The sequence below is a fragment of the Coptis chinensis genome, chromosome 5 (genome assembly GCF_015680905.1).
Source record: "Coptis chinensis isolate HL-2020 chromosome 5, ASM1568090v1, whole genome shotgun sequence".
Taxonomy (NCBI): Eukaryota; Viridiplantae; Streptophyta; class Magnoliopsida; order Ranunculales; family Ranunculaceae; genus Coptis; species Coptis chinensis.
In genome coordinates this window covers 58,357,009-58,369,804 of record NC_141460.1, presented here as the reverse complement: position 1 = coordinate 58,369,804, position 12,796 = coordinate 58,357,009, and positions in this window count along the sequence as shown.

The window sequence follows — 12,796 nt, the reverse complement described above, 5'->3', positions numbered from 1 at the left end:
TAAATAAAGAAAAATGCAAGATTTTTCTAAGTCCGATGCAAAGCCGAAAGAAGAATTTGATACAGGCAACTATGGGAATCAAAGAAGGGAGCTTACCGGAGAATTATCTTGGAGTACCTTTGATCAGGGGTAGGGTAACAAGGGCGGCATTGGCGCCGCTGGTAGACAAGATTAGGAAAAGGGCGGCAGGATGGGTGGGGAAAATGCTCTCTTTTCAAGGAAGGGTTGTTTTAGCGAGACATGTTCTAAATAGTATCCAGTCCACAATATGGCGATCTACAAATGGCCGCGGTCAGTGATCAAAGAATGTGAGTGAATCATCAGGAATTTCATTTGGAGTGGTAACCCGGCTGAGAGAAAATCTTTTACGGTGTCTTGGGAAAAAACATGCAAACCTTTAGAGGAAGGTGGTCTAGGCATTCGAAGACTTAAAGATATCAACTTATCCATGCTAATGAAACAAGCGTGGGGACTGCTCACAGAGGAGAATGACTGGTCGAAGTTTATACGAGGAAAGTACACAAATTGATCTGGCGCCTGGACCAATTACAAGACATCGACAGTTTGGGGGGGCATCAGATAGGCACTTAAGGAGATGACCGAACTCCATGGGTGGATAGTGGGGAATGGCTCCTCTATTAATATCTGGCGAGAAAACCGGAGAAGAAACCCATTTGTGACTTCTTCCCGAAGTAAAGCACCGATATCAAGAAATTCCAAGGAAGGCTCTGGGGAGTTTATTCAGTGGTCGCGATGGGATTTCTCAGGTAACTTTGCACAAGTGCTTCAAGCAATCGGTATCAACCTTCTCTCTCTCCAACATCCTGATGATTCCAAGGCCGACGAAAGAGTATGGTTTCGATGGGAAAGGGAAATTTTCGGTAGCTTGAAGATTATGAAGACATCGAGAAAAAAGCTGCGGGCCTACCGGGGGATCTGAGTTCATATGGAGTGCCAAGATACTACCTAAAACGCAAGGAATTGCATGGAAACTAGTAAGAGGGGCATCGAGGGACTGATGATTAGCTGCAAAAGAGGAAGATATGACTTGCTTCGAGATGTTGTATATGTAAACGAAGAAGAAACCATCGAAAGCACATCCGTACCATCGCCTCTAGCAAAACGAAGTTTGGGATCGGATGAGGCAAATTTTCAGCATGCGAACAAGTATAGAATCCTTCAATGATATTTTGCAACAAAGCAAGCATCATAGCGCATTGATCTTGGACATGTGGAAAGCATGCTCACTGACTTGCATGGTCGGTTTGTGGAAAAATCGAAACAAGGTGATTTATGAAGAGAAGAAATCCAGGTTTTTCAGATATTTGCTTTTTCACCGTGGGAGAGCCATCATCGAGCTTACCATCGTTCATCGAGTACTATGAACAATTGCATGATGACGGACATGAAAGCTCTGACGATTCAATCTTCCACATAAAAGCGAGAAGAGCCTCCCAAATTATTGAATGCTATTGGCTTCCTCCAACCCCGGGGATTCTAAAAGTGAACGCAGAGGCGGGAGCTCAAGGGGAAATCCGTGTATGGCGGGATGGGGCATAGTTCTAAGGGACTACAAAGGAGATTTCTTGGGGGGGCAATGGGCATTGGGGGTTGGTGGCAGAAATTGTGGCGGTTGTTGAAGGTATTGAGAGAGCCTTGGAATTGAATTTGGAAATACATTTGGGTTGAATCGATTCTTCCTCGATTGGTTAAAGCTTTTCAAGTGGACCGCGATACATTGGAAAGTTAGAGCTATATGGAGGCGGTGAAGGAGAAAGCCACATGGATTAATGTCACCGCAACATGGGCGAAACTAACTTAGGGGGCGAAACGGTTGTTCGAGGCATGGGCAGCGTTACAAAGGGGGAAAGTAAATGGTGGGGCACAAGGCCCCCCTTTCATGAGAAACCGGGAGAACCGGTTCACTACCTACTTTCGTTTCTCTTATTAATTTTGGGCTGTAATAGGTGGGTACACATATGATGATACTCACACTAGGCAACTTTTACTCTACTTATTCTTTTTCTTTGTAACTTTCATTTTATTATTTTAATCAATTACCTTTTAGCGAAAAAAAAAAAGGATGGCTCTAAGTAATGGACTCAAGACGCTGCAGAAATTGAAAGTGTGGAAGAAAGTGCAAACTGATACTTGTGTGTTGTGTTGGCAAGGCATAGAAATAGAGCACCACCTGTTTCACAAATGCAACTTCGCAAACATTGTTTGGAGTCTCTTCTTCAGAGAATGGGATTCACTTGAGTAGCAGCTCTGACATGGGAAGAAGAGGTTCAATGGGTGGAAACAGCTCTGACATGGTAAAGGATGTATTCAAGATTCTTATCGACTTGTCTGGAATGCCTGCATGTATTGGATTTGGAAGTCAAGAAATGACCGTATCTTCCAAAATAAGAACGCGGATGCACAGCCAGTGGTGGATCTGATGATTAGCGATACAAGAACAAAACTTATGGGAATGAACATTAAAATGACGCAAGTGGCCGATGCTCAACTATTCATGGATATTCATGGATAAGTGGGGAGAAAGAAAGAAACACGAGAGTAACCGCAAGTGGGTAAGAGCGGTGTGGAGATATACAATCTAAACACCGATGGGACTCTACAAAAAGGAACTAAAATTTTGAAGTTGATAAGAAAGCGACGGGGTGAAGTAATAGCAAATGAGTAATGGCAGCACACACTTGAAAAGCAGACCGATCAAGTTGCGGTGAAGAGAGCAAGGTTTAAAGATGGCGTCGGGGAAAGGCATCAAAAGATTGAGGTACAAACGGATTCATCCAATGTTATCTCCTTCTTGAGCGGCAATAACAAGTATCCATGGATGGCAGAGAAACTCATTCAAGTATACAAGCTTTGAAACTAGAGTTAGAACATTTTAATATCTTTCATGTTTTTAGGGAGACCAACGGACTAGGCGTCGCTACTGGCACAAAACATTCCCTTATTAGATACATAGAGCTAGTCCCAGTTCCTTTAGGAGGATGTAAAGAAAATTATTTTTGAAGATGCGAGTGGAAAGCAATATGTAAGGATGTAACAAGCTATTTATTTATTTTATGAAAAGGGTAGGGACCTCTCTAAAACCTAAACGATAAAAAAAAAAAAAAAAAAAAAAAAAGATAGAGATGGAGGAAATACAAGTTAAGATGCAAGAAGACCCTATGAGTCTGAATTGAGAAGCGGTGAAAGGAGAGTTGCATGTGAATATGTAAAGGCAGCAAAAGCGAGGAGGGATGCTACAAGCGTAAATCGAGGGACCAAGTTATATGTCCGGGGATGACAACACTAAATACTTCTTCGATTCTGTAAAGGCAAGAAGAGCAAGGAACAAGATAACATGTATACTGGATGAACATGGGCAGATGGTTGAGGATATGGATAGCATTGGGGATGAATGTGTGAACTTCTACAAAAACTTATATGCACCAGAGAATGTAGAAGAACTGAATTTTACACAATTTGAGAACATAAGGCCTAGGCAAACGCTGAGTGAAGAAACAAAGATGAGACTTGAAGCACAAGTGACAAGAGATGAAATCATAGAAGCTTTAGCAGATATTGAAGTTGATAAGGCTCCAGGTAATGATGGTTTCTCATCTCTGTTCTTTAAAGCGACATGGAGAATTACAGGCAATGAATTTGTGAAGGCAGTGCAAAATTTCTTCAGATCGTCCAGAATGCTAAGAGAGGTAAATGTTACTTGTATCACCTTGGTGCCTAAGATTCCATCTCCATTGTCGTTAGGTGATTACAGGCCCATATCATGCTGTAATGTATTATACAAATGCATTACAAAGATCATGACTCAGAGAATGAGAGGATTTATGAAGGAGGTGGTGGCTCAGAATCAATCTGCATTTATTCCGGGAAGAAGTATTCAAGACAATATACTATTGTCTCATGAATTAGTACACAACTACCACAGAAATACTAAACCTCCGAGGTGTGCTGTGATAAACATAAAATGATATAGTTACCTACGAAATGAACGAAGAACTCAAAACGCAAGTAAATTAAAACTTTTACGTGTCTATATTTATCAAAGTTTCTACTCTCTTTCTATTGAACAGATATAGTGGAGTAGGAAGTTCGTTCCACTCCTAGTGCTCTAGCATGGAATGTTTTCTAGTCTAATTTGTCGGTCTTAAGTCTAATGAGAGCTTTTACGAAGGGGAATTATACTACGATGCAATATGAAAAGCAATATGTTGAATGTCACTTCTGAAATATATGGAAATACTAATGTTCTTGAATCTAGACAAAAGAATTATAGGGGAATTGAATCCACCTCGAATCCAACTTAATCACCTAGAATAGATTTGTTGTAATCCAATTCTTACGTTCTTACGGTAAGAATTGCTCGCTTAATCCCTAATTAACATGGCATTTCTACCAAATATAACTAGCATGTGAGGCCGTCCACCCATTCTCATGGCTAAAACACGACCTTCTAGAATGAAATAGACTCTACAACGCTTCTACACTATACAACTAAGTTTTCATCAAGGCTTCATCAACCCTCTAATGGAGGTTTTAGCCTTGATTCATCAAAACCATCATTTCCATTGAAATTGAATACAACATATTACAAAGATTCTAACTTTATGAAATTTAACTAAACAATAATCGAAATCTAATTAATAACTAAGAATTGAATGATAACAAGAATTGAAATTAGATCTAATAAATTGTAAATGACAAAAATCGAAATTGACAAGAATAACTATTTTATTTATCTAATCAATAAAGAACAATGATTTAAAGTTTTAATCTAAAACAGGGAATGAAATTCTAAAACTGAGATCTAAAACTAATTAATGGAGGCTACTAATCTAATTTCTAATCTAGGTCTAACTATCTACCCTTAACAAAGAGTGAATCTTTGGTTTTTATACATTCAGATCCAAAAATCGTGTATGGGCTTGGAGCCAAAACCCAATTCTTTCAGTCCAAAAAGGCTTCTTCAGCTGCAGTTGGCTTCAACAGACTTTTCGTCCACTTCTGCTATTTTTATTGGGTCAAGGCTTGGACCATTGGAAAGCTCTTTCCGAGCCGGTCGTTTTGACATAATGTAGGCCCCATTCCGAGGTCTGAGTCCAAAGATACGGCCTTCGGAAGTTCTACTAACTTGTGTGCTGTTTCTACCCGCGTTGACTTTTCAGCTTTTGACCGGGCTTTAGAAAGGCTTTATCTTCTTGAATCTTGGCTTTTAATCACGGAACTCCTTAGTAACCGACCTTTGCTCCTTTATCTCGCTAAAGTGGCACATTTCTGCACATAATGGACTTTGAAGCCCGAAATGCATAAAAACACGTGAATCGGTGTTAACTCTTAATTATTACTCACATAATTGGTCTAAAAGTATGATTATTAAGGGGTTAAAACTACAGTTTTGGGCTCTTATCAAACCACCCCAAAACAGCATTTTGCTTGTCCTCAAGCAAAGATGAGAAATTTGAATAAGTGACAAAAATAGAGTTCTATCTACTCTCGTTTATTTGAGTCGCGATTGCATTGACCATATGCAACAAGGCGCTTTAAACCACTAGGAATTCCCTAGTGGACGAGTTATAGTCTCGTGAGAGTTTTCGATGAAGGTACTAACAAACTTCATCTATACTACTGGCGACTAAGAAATAAAACTATTGTTTCCTTATTCATGCTCTAAATTAACTATACCTCTCACACTAGCAATACATATAGAGTAATCAAGTCGAAACCTAAGCTAATATATGCATAATAATCAATCATCTATGAATAAACATATATCAATGAGTAATGCTATGAAATCACGAATAGCAGTCCGTTTCGAAACTTTGGAATAACATCCTTAAGTAGGTTCTCACATAAAAGTCAAGACAAAAATCACTCGATTTTTTTTCCACTCCAAGTTTTGCTACTCGATTAATGCGGTGGGCATATTTTACCTTACAATCTCAATGACACACAAGGAAGCCGAAGTTGATCAAAACACATCGCCACTTACTATCCCACTAACCTATTCCTAATTGAGCTAGAGGTCTTTATTAGGTGTTGCGGGGATTAGGAGATGGTTTAAGAAGGAAGGAAATGGATATTCAAAAGGAACAAGTCTGAGATAATAGAGTCTTCATATTATGTAACTAGAGAAAACCTTGTTATTTACTTTTGCTTCTACACTTTGTTTCCATCCTTAGCCATATTTTTTTTTTCTTTTTCTTTGGCCTTTGACTCCTTTTATTCTATTTTTTTGGAGTTTTTATTTTATTTCTATTTTTATTTTTCTTTTCTTTGGATGGAAACTTCTTTTCTTTATTTTATTTTTTATTTTTTTATTTTTATTTTTTTTGAAGCAATTAACTAACTTTTGTTTACACAGGTTTTTCTCTTCTTCTTTCTTCCTTATTCTATTCTCAGACTTATCTAAATTGGGTAGGTTGAATTTTTTTATTTTGTAACAGGGTAAAGGATTTGTGGTTTATGAAAGGGCTAATGAAAGGCTCAGTGGGGTGACTAGCGGAAAATATACTTAGGTCAGAATTTCTAGCTATATCGATCCAAAAAGGGCCTAAATTCTCTCTTAGGATATGGTATAGTGGTCAAGCAAGTGGGCGTGTGATTTCTCTTCGAATATACTTCTCCTTGTGTCATTTCTCAAATGTTTCACTCATATAAGGCTTTAGGCTATATTCTCACAGGATTTGTAGAGAATAAGTACTCTAGCCTAGATTTTGAAACTTATGCTAACAATCATAGATACTCATGTAATATATTTATAGATAGATCTTGAGAGATTATTACCTACATATTAACCTAAGTTTCTAAAATTATTCTAATGCAAAAAAGCTCATTGAGACTTCTAGATTGTTAAGAGCATAGAAAGAAAACAATACCAATATTCCTAAGTGTATAGCATAACTTTATATTTATATTTTTATTTTTATTATTTTTAAGACAAATAATCGTAATATACAACCTAATATGTGCTTAACATTTACATCGTGTTTCTATACCACCCCAAACAATTTGGGAGAAGGGGTTCATGAAACAATTCAATAGCACAATTAAATTATGTAACTAACTAATTTTTAACATTTTATAAATAAAAGTCGAATTTACATCCTAAAAGTGTCTAATTTTTGCAAATGTTTCTATCCCACCCCCAAACAATCGAACGGCTTTGTCCTCAAAGTGTAGAGATAAGGAAAGAATTTACCATAGAAAGCGTGGCAAAAATTGCGCGCACGTAAATAGAAATATTGTAAAGATGATACGATAATATGAAGCACAATTAAACGGTACGCGTACTAACTATCACAAGCTCTCTTGGAGTAAACATTACAGGGCTTAGGGTGGCAACATGATTTGAAATGAATACCAAAATCGCCACCCCAAACAAAATTGGAAAACTCTTTTAAGTTTGAAAATTTTGTTTGGCCTAGACTTAACGTTGGTATTGTACTGAAAACTTGGGTCTTTTAAAGTCGATTCCCTAGACTTATCTAAACATATGTATGAATATCACGGTTTATCATATATCAACAACCGAAATAGTTGTGGATCGTTCCATAAACAAATATCGTAGAAAACATATCTAAACACAATCAAGCACCAAGATTTTCCTCTGTGTGACCTAGTGGAATGAAAGCGAAGTCGGATAGACCTATAACATAACCGAAGCATGCACCTTATGTTTCATCTTTGAAGCGAGAGGGTGTCCTAGTGAATAAGTGTGGAAAAGTGAATGGTTGTGGAAAATATGGTGGATTGGGATAAGTTTTAGAGGAAAGCATGGAAAAAATGAGGATGTGGGTTTAGCATAAAACTTCATTCATGGTGTAGTTAGGGACCTGTCTCAAGTCTGAAAAAATGAAGCGCGTCAAGTGGTTTATCCTTGGGAAGTATTTGTTTACTAGGTGGATTTAAAAATCATGAAAGCCACGGGAGAAACTAAAGGATCGAGTGCAAACTCGAGGTTCCTTTGAAAAGGTGGAGGTGGGGAATATTGGTGATGGAAGGTGAATGATTCTCAACTAGAGCTCTCAAGTCCATATCATCGAAATCTTGATATGTGCAAGACATTCCTCAATACTTGGGTCAAAAGGATCACTTTGGGATAGAGATTGAAAAATTCATCTTCCGTCATAGCATCAAGGGATGAATGGTTGTTGGCAAAGGGGACTCGCTGAAGTGGTAAAGAAGCGTGCAAAAAAGAGTCGCGGGAAATTCTTCTTCGATTTCGTCTACTACCAGGGAGTCATTGTTAAAGTCGGAATTTCCGAAGGAAAGGAATTTGTTAATCTGTTTCTCCGGAAACATGTTTTGAAGTAATCTTGAGCTAAGCTCTCGATCATGCTAACCTCGCCATTTGTAGATGAATCGGGATACTGTGTCCTCGTTTTGAAAACATTTACCTCAACAGAAAGATGGCCAAAGGACAAGGACATCGAACCATCATGGCAGTTTATGAGAGGCGTTGGCGTCGCCAAGAAGGGACGCCCTAAAATGATAGGTAGAGTCGTTAGTGACTTTTGTGTCGAGGATAACGAAGTAAATTTGGGTAGTAAAAATTTGGACTTTAACCAAAGACGTTTTCAACCACACCCTTAGGATACTTAATAGACCGATCGACTAATTGCAATGTCATTTTAGTAGGTTGCATCTCGTCTAGACCTATTTGTTTATACAAATAAAAGCGGGAGTAAGTTAACACTAGCCCCCGTGTCTAGTAAAGCCGGTCGTCGTGTGAGAATTTCCTAAGGTGTATTATGCTGATAGGGCGACGGGGGTCCTTGTACTTAACAATTCCATTATTTTCGGATAAAGTTGGGAACCTGTTCAGGTTAGAAAGCGTCTTTAGGTATGTTGGTCTTACACCTAGTAGTGCACAACTCCTTAAGAAACTTAAGCGTGGTTAGGTAGCTTTTTATAGCCGAGAAAATGAAGGTTTATCATTAGATTTTTGAAAAAACGTTCCTAATCTCCTCAAAGTTAGTATCCCGGGTTACCATGGCTAATTTCGAGGGAGCGGTGGTTTAAGCTTTATATTTAGCGTATGGCTCGACTTGATGTGTAACCTTGGCTTTCTGTTTCTTAGGTTGTGGTTTAACCTTGGTACCCTCTATAGTGGTAGGTTCTTCGGTTTCTATTTCGGGTATTTAGTTCGATATCCGGTATAGGAGTATCTTGATGGGGTAACTATAGGCATAGTTACTTTGTTATCAACCACTCTTCCGAATGGAGAGTGGTGATGGCATTTAGCTCACCCACGGATGTAGTTTCGTACTAGTATTACCGTTTACCTCAAAGTTTGTGTTTTCTTTGTTCTAGGGTTGGGTATCGCTTGGCACGGAAACACGCCTTTTGGTTGGGCTTTCTCTTGGGCTAATTGTTGGTTTAAATTATTAACGGATTATAGAATGTGTTGGTTAGATTGAGCCATGGTTTGGAAAAGTTGTTGGCTACTTGTATGAAGGTGTCAAGACGATCCGGTTGTTTGGGTCGCGATAGTCGCGGGTGGTGTATTTGGAACTATCTCGTGTTGATTATTTATGGGCGGATTGTGATAGTTATTATTTACCGAAACGATACCTCTATTAGCATTATAATTATTATAATTACATTGACCTTGTGCTTGACTTTGTCGAGGTTGCACTTGGTTGTTATAATTATTATAATTACCCTGATCCTGTCGTTGTTGTGGTGGAGCTTGGTTATAACTGTGCGTTGGCCTAACATATTGATTATTGTACCCTGTTGGTGTGACTTGTTGGTTATTTCTCCAACCGAAGTTGGGATTTTGTCTCCAAGGGGCGTTAGGTTCACTATTAATAGAACAAGAATGTTCATAGGCTATAGGACAGTGGGAGTCGGGATGCTCAGAACTCCAACAGAAACTACATGGATTTGAATTTACATTCATGACGGGGATAGGCTTTTATTGTACTGAAATGGCCTCTATCTTTTGTGAGGGATTCAATTAGAGTTTTAAGCTCATGATCTGATTTAACCTCAAACATCTTTGGTAGCCTTTAAGCTGTTGAAGAAGAACTAGCGGAGCCGGAGTAATCGTCACTACACCCCACTGATTATTATTACGCTTTAGTCGATCTTCCAAAATTTATATGCCTCGAGGCTCCTTTACTTAGGAAACTACCCCCATTCATTATGTCTAGGACTTCTTTATGGTGGTGTAGAAGTCCTTTGAAAAAGGCACGCGAACTAACGTGTCTTTTGCTAGGTGATGGTGTGGACACTCTATAAGGAGATCGGTGAAACGATTCCAAGCCTCACGAAAATGATTCATGAGGATTCTGCCGCCGAAGAAGTGAATCTTGGAAAGCATTTCATCCGTCTTTAGGGGTGGGTAAAATGTTCCATAAACAATGGTGAACAAGTTTGGCCCACGAGTCCCAGAATTAAGCGCTTTTGGCAAGTTAACCAACGCGCCTTTATCAAACTAAGATGAAAGGGAATACCTTCAATTTAATTTGTTCGCACCAACCGTAGGATGGTGGAATGTTTGTAAGGACTTGTTCAATCCTACGCGTATGTTTGATAAGGTTTTCATGGTCTAAACCATGAAAACGGGTAACAAATTAAATATATTTGGGGGGATGCGGAAATCCCCCACTGGGTCTGCTAGAACGATGGAAGATTTAGGGCTATCGCTCAAGGCTTTATAAAAGTCAGAGAGAGGAGTCTCTCTTTCTTCAGCCATAATATCAGGTGGTGTGTGTGAAATAGTAGCTAGAGGTGTAGTGGGTGGGAAACTAGATAGACTTGTTTGTTGACGTTGCTGTGTAATTACGTTAGTTGTTTTTCTTCGACCAGACCTTAATCTCATGCAAGACTAAGTCGAACTTAACTAAACATGCAACACTCCAAACAAATCTGATATACTAGTAGAAACCTCTAACTGGAGATGCGAGGTGTGGAAGAAAGGAATACCTGATTGCGTCCTTGCTGCAAAACCCAATTCTTTCAGTCCCTAAAAAGGCATCTTCAGCTGCAGTTGGCTTCAACAGACTTTTCGTCCACTTCTGCTATTCTGATTGGATCAAGGCTTAGACCATTGGAAAGCTCTTTCCGAGCCGGTCGTTTTGACATAAGGTAGGTCACATTCCAAGGTCTGAGTCCAAAGATACAGCCTTCGGAAGTTCTGCTGACTTGTGTGCTGTTTCTGCCTGCGTCGACTTTTCAGCTTTTGACCGGGCTTTAGAAAGGCTTTATCTTCTTGAATCTTGGCCTTTAATCACGGAACTCCTTAGTAACCGACCTTTGCTCCTTTATCTCGCTAAAGTGGCACATTTCTCCACATAATGGACTTTGAAGCCTGAAATGCATAAAAACACGTAATCAGTGTTAACTCTTAATTATTACTCACATAATTGGTCTAAAAGTATGATTATTAAGGGGTTAAAACTACAGTTTTGGGCTCTTATCATGCTGCGAAAATCAATCTGAAGAAGGATTATGACTCAGTTAGATGGGAGGCAGTTGAATATTCGCTGAGAAGAATAGGGGTACCAGAGAGGTTCATGGGGTGGATTACAGAATGCATAAGTACGCCAACTTTTGCTATCATGGTGAATGGTACCCCATTTGGATATTTCAGAACCAAGAGAGGTATTAGACAAGGTGACCCCATGTCACCTTATCTATTTGTCCGGTGATGGAGTTATTCTCAGACCTGATGCTACAATTTGTAAGAGATGGCAAATTTACACTACACCATAAATATAATGACCCTATTATCACTCACTTGTCATTTGCAGATGACCTCATGGCTTTTATGCACAGAGATGTAAAGACAGCTCAAACCCTAAATGATAACTTGAGGGGTTTCAAGAAGTGTTCTGGGCTTGAAGTGAACATACAGAAAAGCCAGATATTCTTTGCTGGAATGGAGGAAGATCTATGCACAAGAGTCAGGGATATTATTCAATTCTCAAGAAGGGAATTACCTGTAAAATATTTGGGACTACCACTGATTACTACAAGACTCTCTTATGCAAACTGTTTGCCGTTGGTGGATAAGGTGGAGAAACGAATTCAAAGCTGGAGGGGAAAAAGTTTATCTTATGCAGATCTGGCTCTGACTTATCAAAGCTGTATTGAATAATCTGAGTATATATTGGATTTCTTCCTTTGTGCTTCCACAAAGCATAATAGAAGAGGTTCAAAGGCTGTTTAGAAACTTCTTATGGATAGGGCCAGATTGCACGACATCACATGCTCTCATTGGATGGAGATCATTATGTTATCCGTATGCAGAAGGAGGACTCGCTATAAGAGATATGGAAACAATAAACAAGGCAGCAAATCTAAAACACATTTGGAATATTCTAAGCAAGAAGGAGACATTATGGGTTCAATGGGTAAGCAAGCATCTCATCAAGAACAAGAACTTATATAAAACTCATGTTCTTAAGTGTTAATGGTGGCAAATTGAGGGAGATTTTAAACTTTAGGGGTATTTACGTCTTTTACCCAATTTTTAAGGAAAACATGAAAAAAACGCATGAGTTTAGGTTTGTAACAGCTTCGAACCCTAGCACACCACCTAGGGTAGGAGACAACAATGATGATCCTGATCAAGAACTGGAATCATCTGATGAGGAAGTGGATATAGAACTTGTTAAGAGTGCTTTTTTAAAGAAATTCGGGGTTGGTTCTTTAGAAAGACTCAGACGAAGGCTAGATAATAAAGGGCCTTTGCCTGAAGTAGATCCACAGGTACACGTGCAGTTTGAAGCCAATCTTAAAGCAGCACTGGAACTACAGGAAAAGGAAGCGA